The sequence below is a fragment of the Vanessa atalanta genome, chromosome 10, assembly GCF_905147765.1.
Source record: "Vanessa atalanta chromosome 10, ilVanAtal1.2, whole genome shotgun sequence".
NCBI classification, from domain to species: domain Eukaryota; kingdom Metazoa; phylum Arthropoda; class Insecta; order Lepidoptera; family Nymphalidae; genus Vanessa; species Vanessa atalanta.
This window is the reverse complement of record NC_061880.1, coordinates 9,803,274-9,820,975: the sequence shown is the minus strand read 5'-3', so window position 1 is coordinate 9,820,975 and position 17,702 is coordinate 9,803,274.

The following is a 17,702-nucleotide window of genomic DNA, read 5'->3' as shown; positions in this document are numbered from 1 at the left end:
GTGTAGCGAAATTGGAAAGTTCAGGCGCACTTATCTCACAGATTTAGATAGCGAGGCAATTTATAAAGGGGATTCTTCCCCTAAAGAGCGCACTTGACAGGGAAGAGGCTCGCTAACGCCCTTGGTCGGTGAATTGCCAAAGTTCGCGATGTTTTCTAAACGTGTATATTGTGTATATCGAATGTTTCACATTGACATCTGTGTTTACTCATACGAAATAAGCACTTAACCTTCAATTAGCTGACAGCTCCCTTATTTTGTATTTTTATAAGAAGAATCGAGAAGCAAATGTAAAAGAAATAAATTAAACTATAATGTTTTGATATATAACCTATTTGATGAAATTATTAATCTTATTTAATATATATATCAGAAATAATAAAAATCTATTGTTCTATAAATAATTTAAAAATAGAATGAGAGCACCAATATTTTTTCACCAATAAATATAAAGTTATAAAGATGTTTGTTTGATCCAAAAATCGTCGTGAAATTATACAAAAGAGATTTAAACAATCTGAGTTCTATGGAAATAAAGAAATATACCAAGTCCAAGTACGATACCTGAATAACTTGCAAACAATAGTCTTGGCGTTTCCTTTCACTCGAGGGTCATTTAGGGCCGCCTTTCGTTCTGTAAATTCATAACTTTTCTTTAGGAAACAAATATTTGAGTCATTATTTTGTTTGATATTCAGTTTAACAAAGGAGTTTGTGGTATTTTGTCTACAAATATACAAAAATTTGATCATGTTTTTGTAAATACTGGTAGCCAGAATAAAAATAAAAAAATATATAAATATAATTAAAAAAGTGCCAAATTATTCATGCACAATTTTCTTATAAATATTTATATGATCATATGATATTCTAAAATAAACAAAAATAATAGCAAAACATGTCAGTACAGTCTGTATACATCGCATACTATTAGATAATTAGGCGCTATATCCATTCCAATAGCACTTCTCACAGTCCAATGCCAATCCAATCACGCAAGTAATCTATTCGATCGAGTCGATGTATTGTCTTCTTTTATCTCGTCCGTTTAGAAAAGGACGGATACTACGATATCGATTTGATTACGATCATTCGAGAGCAGTTTGGCTGGCAATACATCGAGTAGTGGATTGTTCGGAATGCTTCCATTTCGATTCAGACGGACCCAGGGATGAATATTTATGTTCAAAGTCTGGCAGCTATAATTAAAGCAAGCATTGGCGACGCTTTTGTTGCGCTTCTGAGAAATCGCTGGGATAATTAATTGTTTTTGCTCATTATCTCATACAGCATAAGATGAAAATTATTATTGAACCTTAATGACACGGATGTATATTATAAATATTTAATTATAGTAAGTATATTTTATTACTTTCTAATAAAGTTATAATTTAAATAACAAATTGATTGAATATTATCTGTGTTATAAAGACTAGTAAATAACACACTCCGAGCGAGATGGCCCAATCTAAAAAATACGTGAATTTAAACTGAAAAATGACGTTAGGTTGGTGGTATGATATAAAGGTGGTGATCACTGCAGGCGGTGCAGACGAGCTTTATTGATCTATATGATCCGAACATAATGGTGAAAAAGTGATAAACAATAAATATTACAATAATAATAAAATATAAAGGACACACGAATCAAAATAGCGTGTCACTGTTAGTCGATTCATTCTTATAAATTACAAATGCGAATGGCTTCGCGTAAAAAAGTGGGCTAAATTCTCTACATTTAAAGATAAAGTTTGGAGCGAATTCCATCACGCTGCTCCAATGTGGGCCCTTGCATTGACATGTGGAAGAATTTCATTGAAATTGGACGTATGGTTTCCTTATGTTGATTAACTTCGCCCCAGAAAACGAAACTCAGATTAATTAATATTTTGTGTATCTCGGTATTAAATAAATATATCGGGTATTTTTTTATATAATTAACAATTACTAGTTACATGTCCCGTGAGTAGCTCGTAATTTATAATAACGTTGTTGGATTACAAATAATCAAAATGAAACAGTTCCCAGGCGAATAGTCGTATAACTTCATTTCGTGGTACAAAATTTCATGTGAGAGAAATCAGAAACAAAGCTCATATTATAGATACTATTTAACAATAAATACAATATTATTATATATAAAATAAAAATGCGGACGAGCGAATGGATCTGATGGTGAGTTGACCACATTGGCGCTGTTGTAAACATTAACCATTCCTTAGGTCGCCAATGCGCTTCCAACCTTTCGGTACATATTATTGCCCTTGTGTCTGTTCATTGGCTCACTCACTCGTCCAACTGGCCCAACAATACCCAATATCGCTCTTTAGCAGTAGAATATTTAATCGGAATATTTTATAAAATCAGGGATGTGCCAAATGATTTATGGAATATCTTTATGAATGTGTTATTACAAACTTGTATTGGATATTTAAATGATAATATATTTGAATATATTATTACTAATATTGGTGATGATGATATTCTCCTAACGGACCTTGGCTACGGCGGACATTCTTAAGGAACAATAGGAATCCACCCATCATCAAAAGGACTATCTCTTCCATCCCAACTCCTTTTCTACTACTTTAAACAGTACTCATTTTTAAACACCGGGCTGCTACAGAAAATCGCTTGATATAAAAACCCAATAAGGACTTTATATTGAACCAACTCGAGTTTGAATGAGAGCTTTAGAATCTGCAGCCTTATTAGTTTTCCAATCGACAAACGAGACAGTTCATAGATGATGACAAGTATTTAAACTGCCTAAGGAAACCATTTCGGTGAAAGGACGATAAGGCTGCATACGACTTGGTAACATGTATTTTACCAGTTCAATAAAGCATATTATATGCTTTATTTGTTAATGTATTTGTTACAAAACTTGAATTTATGAATCGACAAAGTTAAAAATAATTATATAAATATGTCGCCAATTATATGAACACAAGGGACACAGAGTCTCTTGTGTCTTTAATTACACTGGCTGATTTACTCTTCAAACCGGAACAGCAATCCAAATGATTATATTACAGTATGACAAACATACGGCCTTGGACAAAGCCCTATCAGTGTGTACGAATGTAAACATAATACATTACATTCATTAGCCTCGAATACAAAAGGAAAAATATTTGCATTTAATATTCATTAATTCTTTAGTACAATAATTAAAACTCATTCGAATGATAATAATCAATGGAAACGGCGCAATGAGCTTTAAATTGCACAGAATTCCCTTTACCTATGATTAATTTCAATTGCATTTCATATTCTCATTGCATTGCATGTAATATCACGTGATTAGTCATAAAGATAAAACTTGCCGTGTAATTGTATTTAATAAAGTTTAGTATGCACTGTATAAAAGTTTCCGCGTTTGTTTATAATACTTACGTTGATCTTTATAAGTTGGTTTTAGTTTAAAGTTTTATAAATATGAATTTAAGGGCAATTTAGATAAAGATTGGAAAATACGAAAGGGTACGGCTCATAACGTTCATCGAGTCGAAATATGCTATAGTATAAAGCTGAATAAGCTATAGTAACATTTACTTGGTAGTAGGGCTTTATTAAAACCCGTCTAGGTAGGTAGCGACCACTTATCAGGACTTCTGCTGCCGAACAGCTTTACTTGGTATCGTTTTGTACCGGTTCGAAGGGTAAGTGAGCCAGTGTAACTACTTGGCAAATAACACGCTATGTCTCTTGTGATATAGCATCTTCGTTCCCAAGGTTGGCGCGCATTGGCGATGTAAGGAGTGGTCAATATTTCTAACAGTGCCAATTCCTATGGGCGGTGGTAACCACTTAATATCAGGTGGCACATTTGCCTGTGCCTGTATTATAAAAAATACATAAAAATAAAGCGAAAATGCGCAGGCGCTATAATATAACATAATATATTCTCATAGATAACAAACCATTGATGGCAAATTTATATGTATTTATAAAAGTATGTATGTTTTTAGTAATTACCATGAAACGGCACTGAGTAAGAAAGTCAGTCACGATAGGGACCTACAATCAGTAGTAATTTTTTTCACTCAATTGATGGGAAAATGTTTCCCACTATTTTGATGTTTTGTTCATTTATAGCGTTAAGTACTTAAATCAACTTATAAAAAGTACAACATCGATCTCCATTGAGATATCTTTTGAATGGTATGCAAACTATCTTGATTCCGTGGAATAACGAGATTGTAATAATAAAAATAGTTGCAGAAATGCAGAGGCGAAATATTTTTTCGATCGATGCATCGTATCATGAGTCGTTTAATAAATGCGTTCGAAAATTGAAAGAATGGTATAATCATCATACTTCTGAATTATATAGAGAAAAAAAAACGAGAAACAGGTCGTTGATTTTTTTGGAAAATAGGTAGAAGTAATGTATTTATTCAAAGCAAAGTAACTGCCAGTGAATATTATACTGCTAGGCAATGAGCTTATTTCCTTTTGCAGAAATTGTTTGTAGGTTTTGCTTGTTGGATTTGAACTCGTTATTTTCTAGTGTGTGATCTAATATCTTCAGTGAAAAAGAAGACATTCGTTAAAACTATTTAACTCGTTTTCCAAAAATACAATTTTGGTATTTATAACGATATTTATATTAAAAAAGCTGGCTTGAGCAAACTAGACTAGGAAAATTATCATTAATGTGTTCAACTGTGTAATTTGGTTCTCCATAAAAATAAGAAAGTTTTGGTAAATTAGTTTATGGTGACGTAAGGTGAATTCAGAATATTTTTACGTTCACGGCTTGTCGTCGTAAAATATACATTATATAGCATTATATATAAATATATATATTATATAGCATTAATTATGCAAACACAACAAGAACATAACGATTGAAACACTTGATTGTACTTACTGGGACCTTATTTATCTTTACTAATATTTTGTGCAAACGAAGCTCTGCTAAACCACTTGACCGAATTTGATGATGTTTGGTACTTTGTAGAAAAGCAAGCTTGAGCCCAAGGGAAGTACTACTAGTTATATATAAGTTAATGTGATGCCAAAAAAGTGCTAATCTACTGCAAAAAAAAACATCATTTGTGGCAGATTCAAATATAGTATAACACAACAATATAACCAAAGTATTTTCATAAATATTATTGTAGGATGATTTACCATTGAACTGCAATCTAAGGCTGCGTCATAAAATGTGAGGAAATGCTTTACACAATTTAATTTTAACAAAAACAAGCACAATCTAAGCATTTGCATCTACTTTAAAATGTACAACGACTCTCAAGCTCATAGGAAATATTCAAATATTATTTTTAAATTTGTGTGTATATGCGTTCAAATTTTTGAAGTCGGTAATTAAAATTAATTTTAATAGTTTCAAAACGCGGCTGAGGAAATAGAAGCATTATATTTAGTTATAATTAAAAAAAATAACAGTCTTATTTAGTCAATTGGTGTACGTAAACGCTTTATATGTAAAGTGATAGATAACTGATCAACCAAGAAAAGTATTAATACCAAGGAGGTCGTAAACGTATGTCAAATGTTCTCCATGTAGTTAAATACCGTTGACCGAATAAATGGAATAATAGCAGGTACATGTTGATTTTAATAAAACGTTTGCTGCTTGAACTTCTTGGATAATTAAATAGGTATGTATGTAGGAGATTGCATGCACCGTACTTAGAGCGAAGCACAGTTAATAACGGATGTAATAATAATAGATAGTTATGAAATACGTACACTACAATTTCTTACGTACGTACACTCGCTTCAGATAGACTGTAATGAAATTGTAGTGATCTAAGGCAAAGGTTACAATTAAAAAAATCTATCTGTACTAATATTATAAATGCGTAGGTCTGTTTTTCTATCTGTTAACTACTACTGAACCGATTTTGATGGCTATTTATAATGCAAGCTTGATATTCAGGGAAAGACATAGGCTTTCTTAGGATCAGAAACTGACGACCAACCGAGCGAAGCTGTAGGCAACGGCTAGTTAAAAATCAAATTATATTTTTTAACGATTCTAAGGCTATATTACAATTTTATTCCGGTACGAAAGATTACGTAACAATAAAAAAAAAACAATTTTTAAAAACATTTGTTACGTAATCTTACGTAACAAATGTTACTAAAAAGTATATTCCAGTTGTTAATAATTAGTTGATAAAAAAACGTGACCGTGTTACAAAGTTTTCTTTTATATAAATGAACATATTTTTCAGTAACATGAAATAAAAATACAGTTTTTGTTTGTAAAACATTAAAATGCATTGTCCACGGTCTATAAATATTTGTGAAGACATGAACAATCTGGAATACTAGGTCTCAACTATCGCATGTGTAGCATCTCTTATGTACTTGCATAGATATATACGACATTAGGCTGACGTCGTATGGCGTGCGATACTTTAAGTATTCATTTGCTTATATAATATTTTTTTAGACTGATGAGCAAATCGGTTTTCTGTCATCTACAGATACAAAATCTTTTTTATCGGTATAGATGGCAAATACGCCACCTGATGGTAAGTGGTCGCAACCACCTACACTGTAAGAAATTTTAAACATTCCTTACATCGCCAAACTGCTAATATGTTATAATATCTCTGTCGTGTTATATCCTGGCGTCTCGTGGCACTGGTCCACATATCCTTCAAACCGAAATACAACAATACTAAATATTCCTCTTAAACTGTAGAATATCTGATGAGTGGATCGTGCTTACCTTGACGGACTTGCACAAAGCCCTGTCACCAATTGAATGTCTTAATTATACATCAATTGATAAAAGTATTCAATTTAAATACGTACAAGTATACAAGAAATTACAAGGATAATTTTTTTGCGAAGGACTTCCTACTCAAATATTAATTCCAGCCAACATTAAAAATACGGAGACGATAATTAATCAAAATGGTGAATAAAATGTCGATGCAGTACATAAAAAAATATTGTTGTTTGGCGATATAATGACTAGTTAATGTGAACCACAATGATTAAAATTAAACGCTTATTTTTTTCACGGTCGCTAACACAATACTTATATCGGATAATAATATTTATTCAGAACGAATTTGCAACAGCTTAGTATAAATAAAAACTTACCAAAGGTGTAAAATTCAAAGGTGTTTCAATATATACACATTAACATGCACACATAGAAAATAGACGTTACATAGACATGACATGACATGACATTACACAAAGATAAATTTGAAATTAGAATATGTAACTGTGAGTCACTATTAAATATTATAGCATGATTTACGAAAGCAGATTAACATTCGTGTAAGTTTCCCATTCACAAACCTGCTTGCAATTCTCCGACCAAAGGTAATACTGGATCTGAATATAATAACAGACAGCGTCGCGTTCTAAGCAAAGTAATTGTTAAATACTGTTTATATCTTAACATTAGATATCCTGTAACTGTAATCGAAATAAAACAACAATATTGAATATTTTCTTGCTTTCTGCTATTGTGTATTGCTAGAAAGCTTTTAAAATTGAATAAATAATAATACACCTAACATTACATTACATTACATTAGCAGCCTGTAAATTTCCCACTGTTGGGTTGGAGGAGAGAGGTTTGGAGCATATTCCACCACGCTGCTCCAATGCGGGTTGGTGGAATACACATGTGGCAGAAATTAGATACATGCAGGTTTCCTCACGATGTTTTCCTTCACCGCCGATCACGAGATGAATTATAAACACACCTAACATTATTTGGAATATATAAAATTATAGACGTGAACTCCGCTTTCAGTATTATAGTAAAAATATATTACTATAATACTCTATATACATAATGATAACACATTTTTATAAATAATTAACATAAGAATTATTATCATTGATATATAAATAAAAATTGAAAAAAGTTATTGTACATATCATGACATTGGTGGCATACAAGACAATTTAGCAAGTAATGCACGGATTGGTGAATTCAAATATCATTTATGGAATACCAAACAGAGTTTCGAATAATACTATTATTCCTTCTAGTAAATTATTATAGTATAGAGAATAAGTAGTTTTTGTATATAGAAGAGTTTATTGTAAACAAATTTGAGGCACCAGAATTGAAACAGATACCTTCATGAAGAATTGTCTAGGAATGCGATTTCAACAAAGACATTCATTCTTATATAGACTAGTGAATTAAAAAATGTGGTACTTATTGGTAAGAAGGTAGTTTTCTTTGGCTTTGTTGTTCAATATTTACAAGGAGTTACCAGTTTAAGAATGTGAGATGATGATATTCTTCTGATGGCTTTCGGCCTTCGCGGCTGTTCTCAAAGGAGATTGTACAATTTTGTAAACATAAAAGTTCACTTTCTATTTCCTCATTGCCATATCCGATAGAACAACAAATCTGACAAGACATCATGACATCTTTTAAATCTAGACTACTCCAAGAAATTTCTACAGAAAAAAACTTGTCCTAACTAGGATTTGAACCTAGGGATAGGTGGCCTTCTTAAATAGATATTAGATCAATTAGACAGATATATCTCAAGCTTATAATTATACTGGCTCACTAAAATATCAAACTGGATCAGAATGAGTGATAAAATTGTTTCTCCCAATTAGAAGATATATTAGGTTCTATTGGCTTACTGGTATGACATTACCAAATAAGTACTGATAGTACATTTAATTATTTTCTGTAACAATCTTACACGGCTGTTCTAGATGATTCTAAAGATTTAATTCTACCGAAGAAAACTTTTGCTGGTAAGCAGTGCAGTGAATGGGATATAGTTATAGTTTGCGACAACCTTGTATAAGACGTTCGCGTGCTTTAGAACTATTTGTATCGCAGCGAATGTGTAAGCAAATTAAACTTTAACTTTGAATTTTATTACTGTCTTTAAAAAAGGTTGCATCAGCTATTCTAGATACCAAGATTAAGGCATGTCAAGATACTACGGCACAAATTTATGGCAAACAAAATAATTTATGCACATTAGTAGTACCTAACGACGTCTGTAAACGTTTTTGATAGAAGGAAACCTCCCCTTCTCCTAAAGAGAAGGAATTTACCTTTTTCATCCTGCACTATGGGTTGATATGTATTGGTATACGCTATAATAGAGATGTGTGGCAAAAATTATCCGGCGAGCCGATTTCCTTATGATATTCTCCTGTGCTTCGATACCATTAAAAAAAAAAAAGAAAAATAAACACAAATTAAGCGCAAAAAATTAATCAGTTATTAATCTGTTGTCTTTGTTTCGACGAACATTTCTACGATTACGTATTCTATTCAATGTACTATCTCGGGTCTATTAGTACTAAAATCGACATGTCGACAACGACAACGAGATCATGTACAAACATGTATCGACATTATCGATACATGTTTGTACATGATCTCGTTGAAAAACTCGATCGATTTTTATAGAAACTTCTATGATGCTCTACCGAATGAGGTTACATTCTAGAAAAAGCATTATTTAATGATGATAATACCTACACCTTAGGAATCAATTATCTTTAGGATTTTTCATATTTTGTAACTGATAATCGTAGCCGAATTGGTATCAGAACCAAATACAGTACCTATATATAAGTATTTAGATTATATATTTGTTTTTTCATATGTATTAATAATAATATTTATTTATTGATATATAATTATATATGTATTATATATTTACATTTATTTATTAGTTTTAGTTATAGATAAATGTTATTTTATTTATTATTACTGTACCACCCTTCTCATATTCAATGAGTTATCATCAACAACGTTCGTTGTCTGGAAGAGATCGCTATGTAGCGATACGGTCGTCAAAATTGTACGCTCCTTCATGTAGTTTTTATCCATGTTTATTATTTATTTTCTCTTTGTGGTGTACAATAAAGTATAAAGTAAAGTAAAGTATTTTTCCGAACCCACAAAGTGTCATCATTCAAAGTTACATTTTTTTTATGTCATACGTGGCAAACGTGCAGGATGCTCACCTGATGGAAAGTGACTACCACCGCATATGGACATCTGCATCACCGGGGTTCTTGCAGGTGTACACTTACTCTCCACAGTATATTTATACTGTGGAGAGTAAGTGTTGGAATATATATTCCTATGAAGTCAAGGCTGCGGAAACTTGTTTAACAATCAACGTAACGTATTTCAAGCATTATATAAAGTTGGATATTCAACTCGATTTTGCATGGATACTTAAACTTTTTTTTAAATGTATGGATGTTGCACGAATATGTTATACGAAATATATTTTATGTTAGATATTTTTTTATTCTGTTAACGTTACTATAGTAGAAGTAAAGGAGATGTCCAAGTGGTTCCAGGATATGTGAATCGTACCGAAGATTGCGAGTTCAGGGACCTATGAATTTTTATGTGCTTAAGTTGTATTTATAATTCATCTCATACTTACCGGCTGAGAATGTCATCGTGAGTAAACCTGCATGTATTATATAAAAAACCAAATGTGCATTCACCAACCCGCTTTAGAGCATCGTGGCGAAATGATTTCTCCAAGCTTTTCCTCAAAAGAACATGTAGTCCCAGTCCGCTGCAGGGTTCAAACTATTTTTTTTTAAATGAATTTAGGCTTGTGTTATTATCTCAATAAGTAAGGTTGTAAGGGTTTATTCATAGCTTAAATCAGAATATATTGTTTAAAATAAATAAGGTGAAAGCTTGAAGACAACGTGTATACCTATGGTTGTTTTGATCCAAGTTGCACTATTTCAATAGCAAACTTTGTTAACAAATTAAGTTTGAATAGAGGATATGATTTATTTTGACTTTCCTGTAAAAGGTTTATATACTAGACTCGTTCTGTAGAAAATGTATACGATGATCAAGTATATTTAATAGAAGAGAGTCAGAGGTCTAAGTCTACTTGGTCTCTCCCTTAAAAGATCCCCCCCTTAGAATCCACTTGCCCTTTACCATCATATTTATGACTCCCTTAAAAGATCCTCTTCAGAATCCACCGCTTTACCATATATGACTTAAATTACTCTAAACTACAATATACATTATACAAATGTTAGTTTAGTGCCAAACAAGAAAACCAAAAAACCTACCTACCCTCAAGCTCATCAATACATTTTAATATTCCTATAAATACTATAATTTGGTAGTTCATGGATAATTTGTGTGATTGCAACGATTATTTTTCAACAATTTAAACTTAACCAAAAGGAAAAGAAACTTTATAACACAATGTGACAAATGATTTCAGATAACACTTACACGATAACATAAGCCAGTGTTCTGTTTTATTTCCTTATCTTTTCATCTTTTCTCTTGTCTTAACATTGAAACAAAAGACGCCATATCATATAAAAAGAACACGAAAACTTGTCAAAGTGCAAACTGCATAGTACTGTAAAGGAAAGAGCGCCTCGTGTTGTTTTCTTTTTGTACATCCGACTTCCGGTGAATCTTTCACATTGACTGGATGAACTTAATACAACAGGAAGAATTATTATTGTTTACTTATTGCCCGTGGCTTGTCCCCTTTTTGTGAGAGGGTGGTGGGCGGGTAGTGGTATAGTATCGGTCGTCAGGTGTTTGGTATAAAAAGCAGCCTTTGTCTTTCCTTAGAGTTCAACATATAATATGGGTATTAATGTTAGCAAAATTGCCAGAAAAAGATCTAATTTGAGAAATGGTATTCGAAAATTAATTCACTTATCATATGTACATATGAAACGAGGCCGAGATAGCTCAAAAAAAAAAACGTCGTGTGTTAACACTAGCTAAGTATAGGTATATATATGAAATAAACTCCAAATCTTCTTAGAAGAAGAAATTTCCAGCTCAGCTGTAGGTTATAACTTTACTCATATCTCTTTAAATTGCCATTGTTCTATGCTATACCTTAGAATAGAATTATTTTATGAGTGTTGACGATATTTTGAACATATCAACCCCAGTGTGAAAAGTGCCTTAAAACTGTCAGAGTAATGTCAAACTTTTCACTTAAGCTATTCTTCTTGCATCTGCGAATCCACTGTTACGGCTTTATGACTTAACTTCGAAATAGCTTTGTTATATGATTTTACATAATAAATATGAAATGTTAAGAGCCTTTCACAAAAATACCTCATATAACGCATCAAATATTTTTACGAATGATGCTGTGATATTTTGCTTTCTTATTCAGAACAGTATTTCAAATTAGTAGTGCGCCAAGTGAAGTGACAAGTCGTGGTCATGTCTGCACATAGATCTATGTATGACAAAGGTGACCAAAATGAGAATGTTTCCTATATATGGAAACACACAAATATACGAATAATAAGTGTTTGGCGGTAAATCAGAGTGGACCCTGGACTCTACCCAGATGGGATTCGTGTTATTTGTCGAAAATGCCGTGAACATGTCTAAAAGTTCATACTAAATAGTCAGTATACACTTCTAAAATATCCTAATGTTTCCGGGGCGATACAAAACACTTGTGTAACTCAGAAACAGTAATTCCCTCTACGATGTTTCTATTGTCATTCTAACCGCCATATAGTTCGGCCTTCTGAAACGTTTAGTCACTCAACTCCAGGACCACAGACGTAACTTTAACTTTAAACGAACTTTGATTTGTAATATAATACTGACTCGCTCTGGGTTCGCATGGGTAGTACTAAGTATAGGGTCGCAGACTTTTCTTTAAATCTATACTTTAGGCATAATTCCAACGTATATTATCAGCGGGTGCAACAGCGAGTGGCTTGCAGATGCGTTGCCGGCCTTTAAAGAAGGAAAGCAAAATGGATTATAATATTTAATTAGCGTTTAACACGATAACACGCATCAAAAAAAGCATGCAAGCAAGCATAAGTTTATTTTCAACATTCAACGGTTCCAACATACTTGATTGGAGGATTTTGTCCAATTCCGTCGGGGGAGATACAACCCACTCATCACATATTCTATCGCTAAACTAAGTATTGTTAAGTTCAAGGGTGAGTAACCCAGTGTAACTAAAGGTACAAGACAACTTCGTTCGCTCGGAATGCTTAAAATTTCTTCCAGTACCAATTTAAGTTGATGCATTATCTTTGCTGTTTACAGTGTTAAAGGTTAAAGTATTAAAAACAGTTTGTAATAAATCATTTTTACTTTCACTAACAAGTTAAATATGCGTCTTACAGTAGTATCCACGCTAGTTAACATTCTGTGGTTGTTCGTGTTTAATAGCTCAAAATTTTCTTCCGTTTACGGTTTCAGTTTACGATGTACACCGGAGTTCAGCCATACTGGGCCACGCTTATATTGCTAAACCAAACAGAGTAATTACTCGCTTTAAGTTATTCGAGTGCTTTATTGTATACAATTATATAAATCTACTACAGAAGCAGCGGGTACATTTTAATATATTCTTTATTGTTAAATTTTATTTTTATTTAAATTACGAAGTTAGTGGTTCGTAGTAATATTTACAAAAAAAAAATCTGGAATAACATGTTTTGGGAAGTTTAATAAGTATTAAGTCCTTACGTATGAAATTGGCGTTTTGTATGGGAAGAATATAAAGTCATTTTTTTTAAATATATTTAATTAACCAAAGTATGCACCGTTGTTATCTGTGCACTTTTGCCATCTTATAGGTAGTTCATTGATCCCTTTACTAAATAAATCATGAAGGCGATCATGAAACTCTTTGAAGGCGGTTTGGACTGCCGCATCGGAGTTGATTTTTTTTTTTATCTTTGTAAGAAGTTGTCCAAATTCCGGAAATAATGGTAATCTTGTGGAGCAAGGTCCGGCGAGTACGGTTGATGTCGCAGACATTCCAATTTTAGTTCAACTAACTGAGTGGTTGTTTGTTGGGCAGTGTGTGTGGCAGTGGCCTAGAGCGATTGACCAATCTCGGTTGTTTAGTAGCTAGTTCTTCCTTCATGGCCTGCAGTTGCTGACAATAGATATCTGCCGTAATCATTTGGCAAGATTTTAGAAAGCTGTAGTGAACGACACCGGCCCTAGACCACTAAACACTCACAAGTTACTTTTTCCGAGTCAATGTTTGTTTAGGGCAGGATTTGGCTGGGTCTCCAGGGTTCAGCCATTGCGACGAGCGCTTTCGATTATCGTACAGTATCCACATTTTATAACAAGTAATGAATCGATTTAAAATCCCTTCATTATTGTGTCGGTTGAGCAAAGTTACACAGCAGTCGACGGTTGTATGCAAGTTCGACTCACTCAATTCATGAGGTACCCATCGTTCAAGTTTTCTTAGTTTCCCGATTTGCTTCAAGTGGATTAATAAAGTTTTATCACTTACCCTGAAGCCTGCAGCTATTTCTGAAGTGGTTTGTGATGATTCCGCTTTCACAATAGCCTTTAATTCTTCATTTTCCACTTTGGTCTCTGACTTTCCACGGGGTTGGTTCTGAAGGTCGAAATTTCCTGAAAGAAAACGTTGAAACCAAAAACACACCGGGCTTTCTTTTGTGACACCAGCGCCATACATCAATAATCCTTCGAGCTGTTTCTGCAGCTGTACCACGGTAGAACTCGTACTCGTAAATATACCGATATTTCATGTTTTCCATTGCACGGTAACAAGCGACACCAAAGAAAAAATAATGAGGAAAAAACAAATGAATGACTGTTTTCAAAATTCAAATGTACCAGCTAAATGAATTTATAAGTTTGAATTTGGAATTATTAACCAACGAGGAGATATTTCATATTAAAGTGGTCAGTACGACAAAACGCTAATATCATATGTAAGGACCTAATATTTTTTTTTGTTAATAAAAAAATACCCCGAGGAAGTAATGAATAAAGTGTTTTGTTTTTAATAATTATGATATAATTATAGATTAAGAAATGAGGTTTCGATTTTAAATAAAAATGGTCTTGTACGGCCTCTTATAAAACTATTGTTGTTATTTATATGTAATAAAATCAGCTAATTCCTAGCATAATTGCACTCGTACAGCCAAACAGCTTAACAATACGAGTATAAAATTTTCATTCAATAAATATTACTTATAAAAACGTCAACAATGTTCGTAACAAAATAATCAACTAACAAAACATTCATACTGTATTAAATTTCAATGTTTTCTTATTATCAAATAAAACAATATTATGATTTTCTCTCGTAAATATGACAAAAGACTTTCTCCTCATTAGGCAATGCTAATTTAAATTCACGTTACGACAGCGGATAAATTGCTGTAAAATTCGTCTAAAAGCGTTTTAATAAGCAGCGTTAAGCGCACGTTCCGCTTGCTTTAAATTTAATAACATACACGTATAAGATAAAATTATTTAATGATCCCCTTGTTAAGCGACATAGCTTTATGACATTTTAGTATGTTAGATTTATTATCACCGTTTGCTGAAATGTGAAACTGCAAGGGTTTATGCTAAGTAGATTTGTTAATGTTGTCTTAGATTTTCGCGATTATTACACATTGAAATGAAACTAGTTTTTAACGGATTTAATCGCGTATATTAATTATTTTAACATCCCGACGTTTCGAGCACTTTGCAGTCTGCCCGAGACCACGAACACTGCAAAGTGCTCGAAACGTCGGGATGTTAAAATAATTAATATACGCGATTAAATCCGTTAAAAACTAGTTTCATTTCAATAGATTTGTTAAATAATGAAGTTAATTTTTAAAGTGTCAGGTATTTACCTCTTTGGTATAGTGGCTGTTCTAGGTTCAAATCCCCGAGCCGATAGAAAGTTATAGGGTTTATTGAAAAATTCTCTCGTCAGAGGTTGAATGTACAGTCCTGGTCCTCGGAAGTACGTAAAGTCGTTGGTGAGCCGACGTGATCGAAACTGGTCAGGACGACATCATAATCAGGTTAACCTTACTAAAATAATAAGTAAATATTTAATTCTCATATCCCGGTGGTTTTTTCTTGGTCAATATTTGTATACTCAAATATTGTCCAAGAAGATTGTCTTAAGTATAAAAATAGATGTTGATATATACGTATTTTTAGGATCGCGAATCTTAAAACGCTTAAGTTGGAATATTGGTACGTTCCGTTATGTATTTATAGAGACAGTTTTCGTACTAACCACTTTGTTGTAACTTTTCACTAGATGGCGCTGTAGCACATTGACTAATATAACGTTCAACTGATCACTCCAGATTATGAAACAGAAGATGGAGCGTGCGAAATATTATAGTGAGGCAACAAAGCGAATACAACTTCAAAAGTGAATACAAATTCCTTTTAGTGCGAAACAACGCGTTTTTTTGATAAAACGTCAAAAGTTGTTATTATTTTATATCGAGGTAGTAAGAAATTATTGTTTATTCACACTACCATCAAAAGTAACAAGAATACACACTTAATACGGTTATAAAACTTGAGTATGCAGTATTATTTAAAATGGTTTTATACAGTATAATGACATTGTATTACATTTCACTAAAATTGCTATTGAAAATTAAGAAAGTGTTTACCCAATTTTTAATACATCTGTCAATTATTTTTTTTTTGCATTAGCAGCCCGTGAATGCCTCACTGCTGGGATAAAGGCCTCCTCTCCCTTTGAGGAGAAGGCTTGGAGCATATTCCACCATGCTGCTCCAATGCGGGTTGGCGGAATACACATGTGGCAGAATTTCGTTGAACGATTTTTCGACGATGTTTTCCTTCACCGCCGAGCACGAGATGAATTATAAACACAGATTAAGCATATGAAAATTCAGTGGTGCTTGTCTGGGTTTTAACCCGAAATCATCGGTTAAGATGCACGCGTTCTAACAACTGAGCCGTCTCGGTTCGGCGTTATATGAACGCGCCAATCTTTTTTTTACACACACTACTGATATAAAACATTAAACAGACACAGAGAAATATCAAATAGATGATGATAATCAAAAGAAATATAAATTCGTATAACAGTTAGGAAAGTCCAATTCAATTACGTCACTGAAATGTATATCAGGTTTCATGTTATCTGAAATTGGGGCACATATTAGAGCGTTTAGTGCAGGGAAATCATCCTCTTCATTATATCGAAACGTCACTTGTCTCGTCGACATCGACGCGTCACGTCTATTGGCACTTCTACGCTAATTACAGCTGCACTGACATCCTAGATATTGATGGTTCGTACGTCACGGATTTAGTGCTTCGGAAAATACTTGGAAATAGATTATTGATGTCCAAGAACTATTATTAAATGTTTCGAATTTACTTTTACATTTAATGTAATGTTTACATTGAGACGAGACTACTCAGTGCTTAGAATATGTTTATCTTAACCGATGATTATGGGTTTTAATTTGGACAAGCTTGCGGATTTAGTTCATCTCGTGCTCAATACTGAATGAAAATCTTACGAAGAAAGCAATCCGAATTGGACCAGCACAGACCAGCACGATGGTTCAGCAGACCTTTTTCTCAAAGGAGAAGGATTAAGTGTTTTAATTTTAACCTTATACATACAAAAATTAATCTGCTATCTTTAAAAGTGATTTCTGTTATAGTTTATATCGTATGAAAAAGAAATGAGAACAAATTAAACTTTATGTTTATAGAGAGCAGGAGTCATGAACATTATTCAGTGGTCAGAATTTCGGGTGGGTATCGTCAGTCGTTAACGTAAAGTCTATTGAATCATAAACATTTTTTATAACCATTTTAATTACCCGTATTATCTTTACGTATACAAATATTATTAATATATTTACACTGATTATATTTTAAACAGAGTTATTATTGTTTCGTGTATACA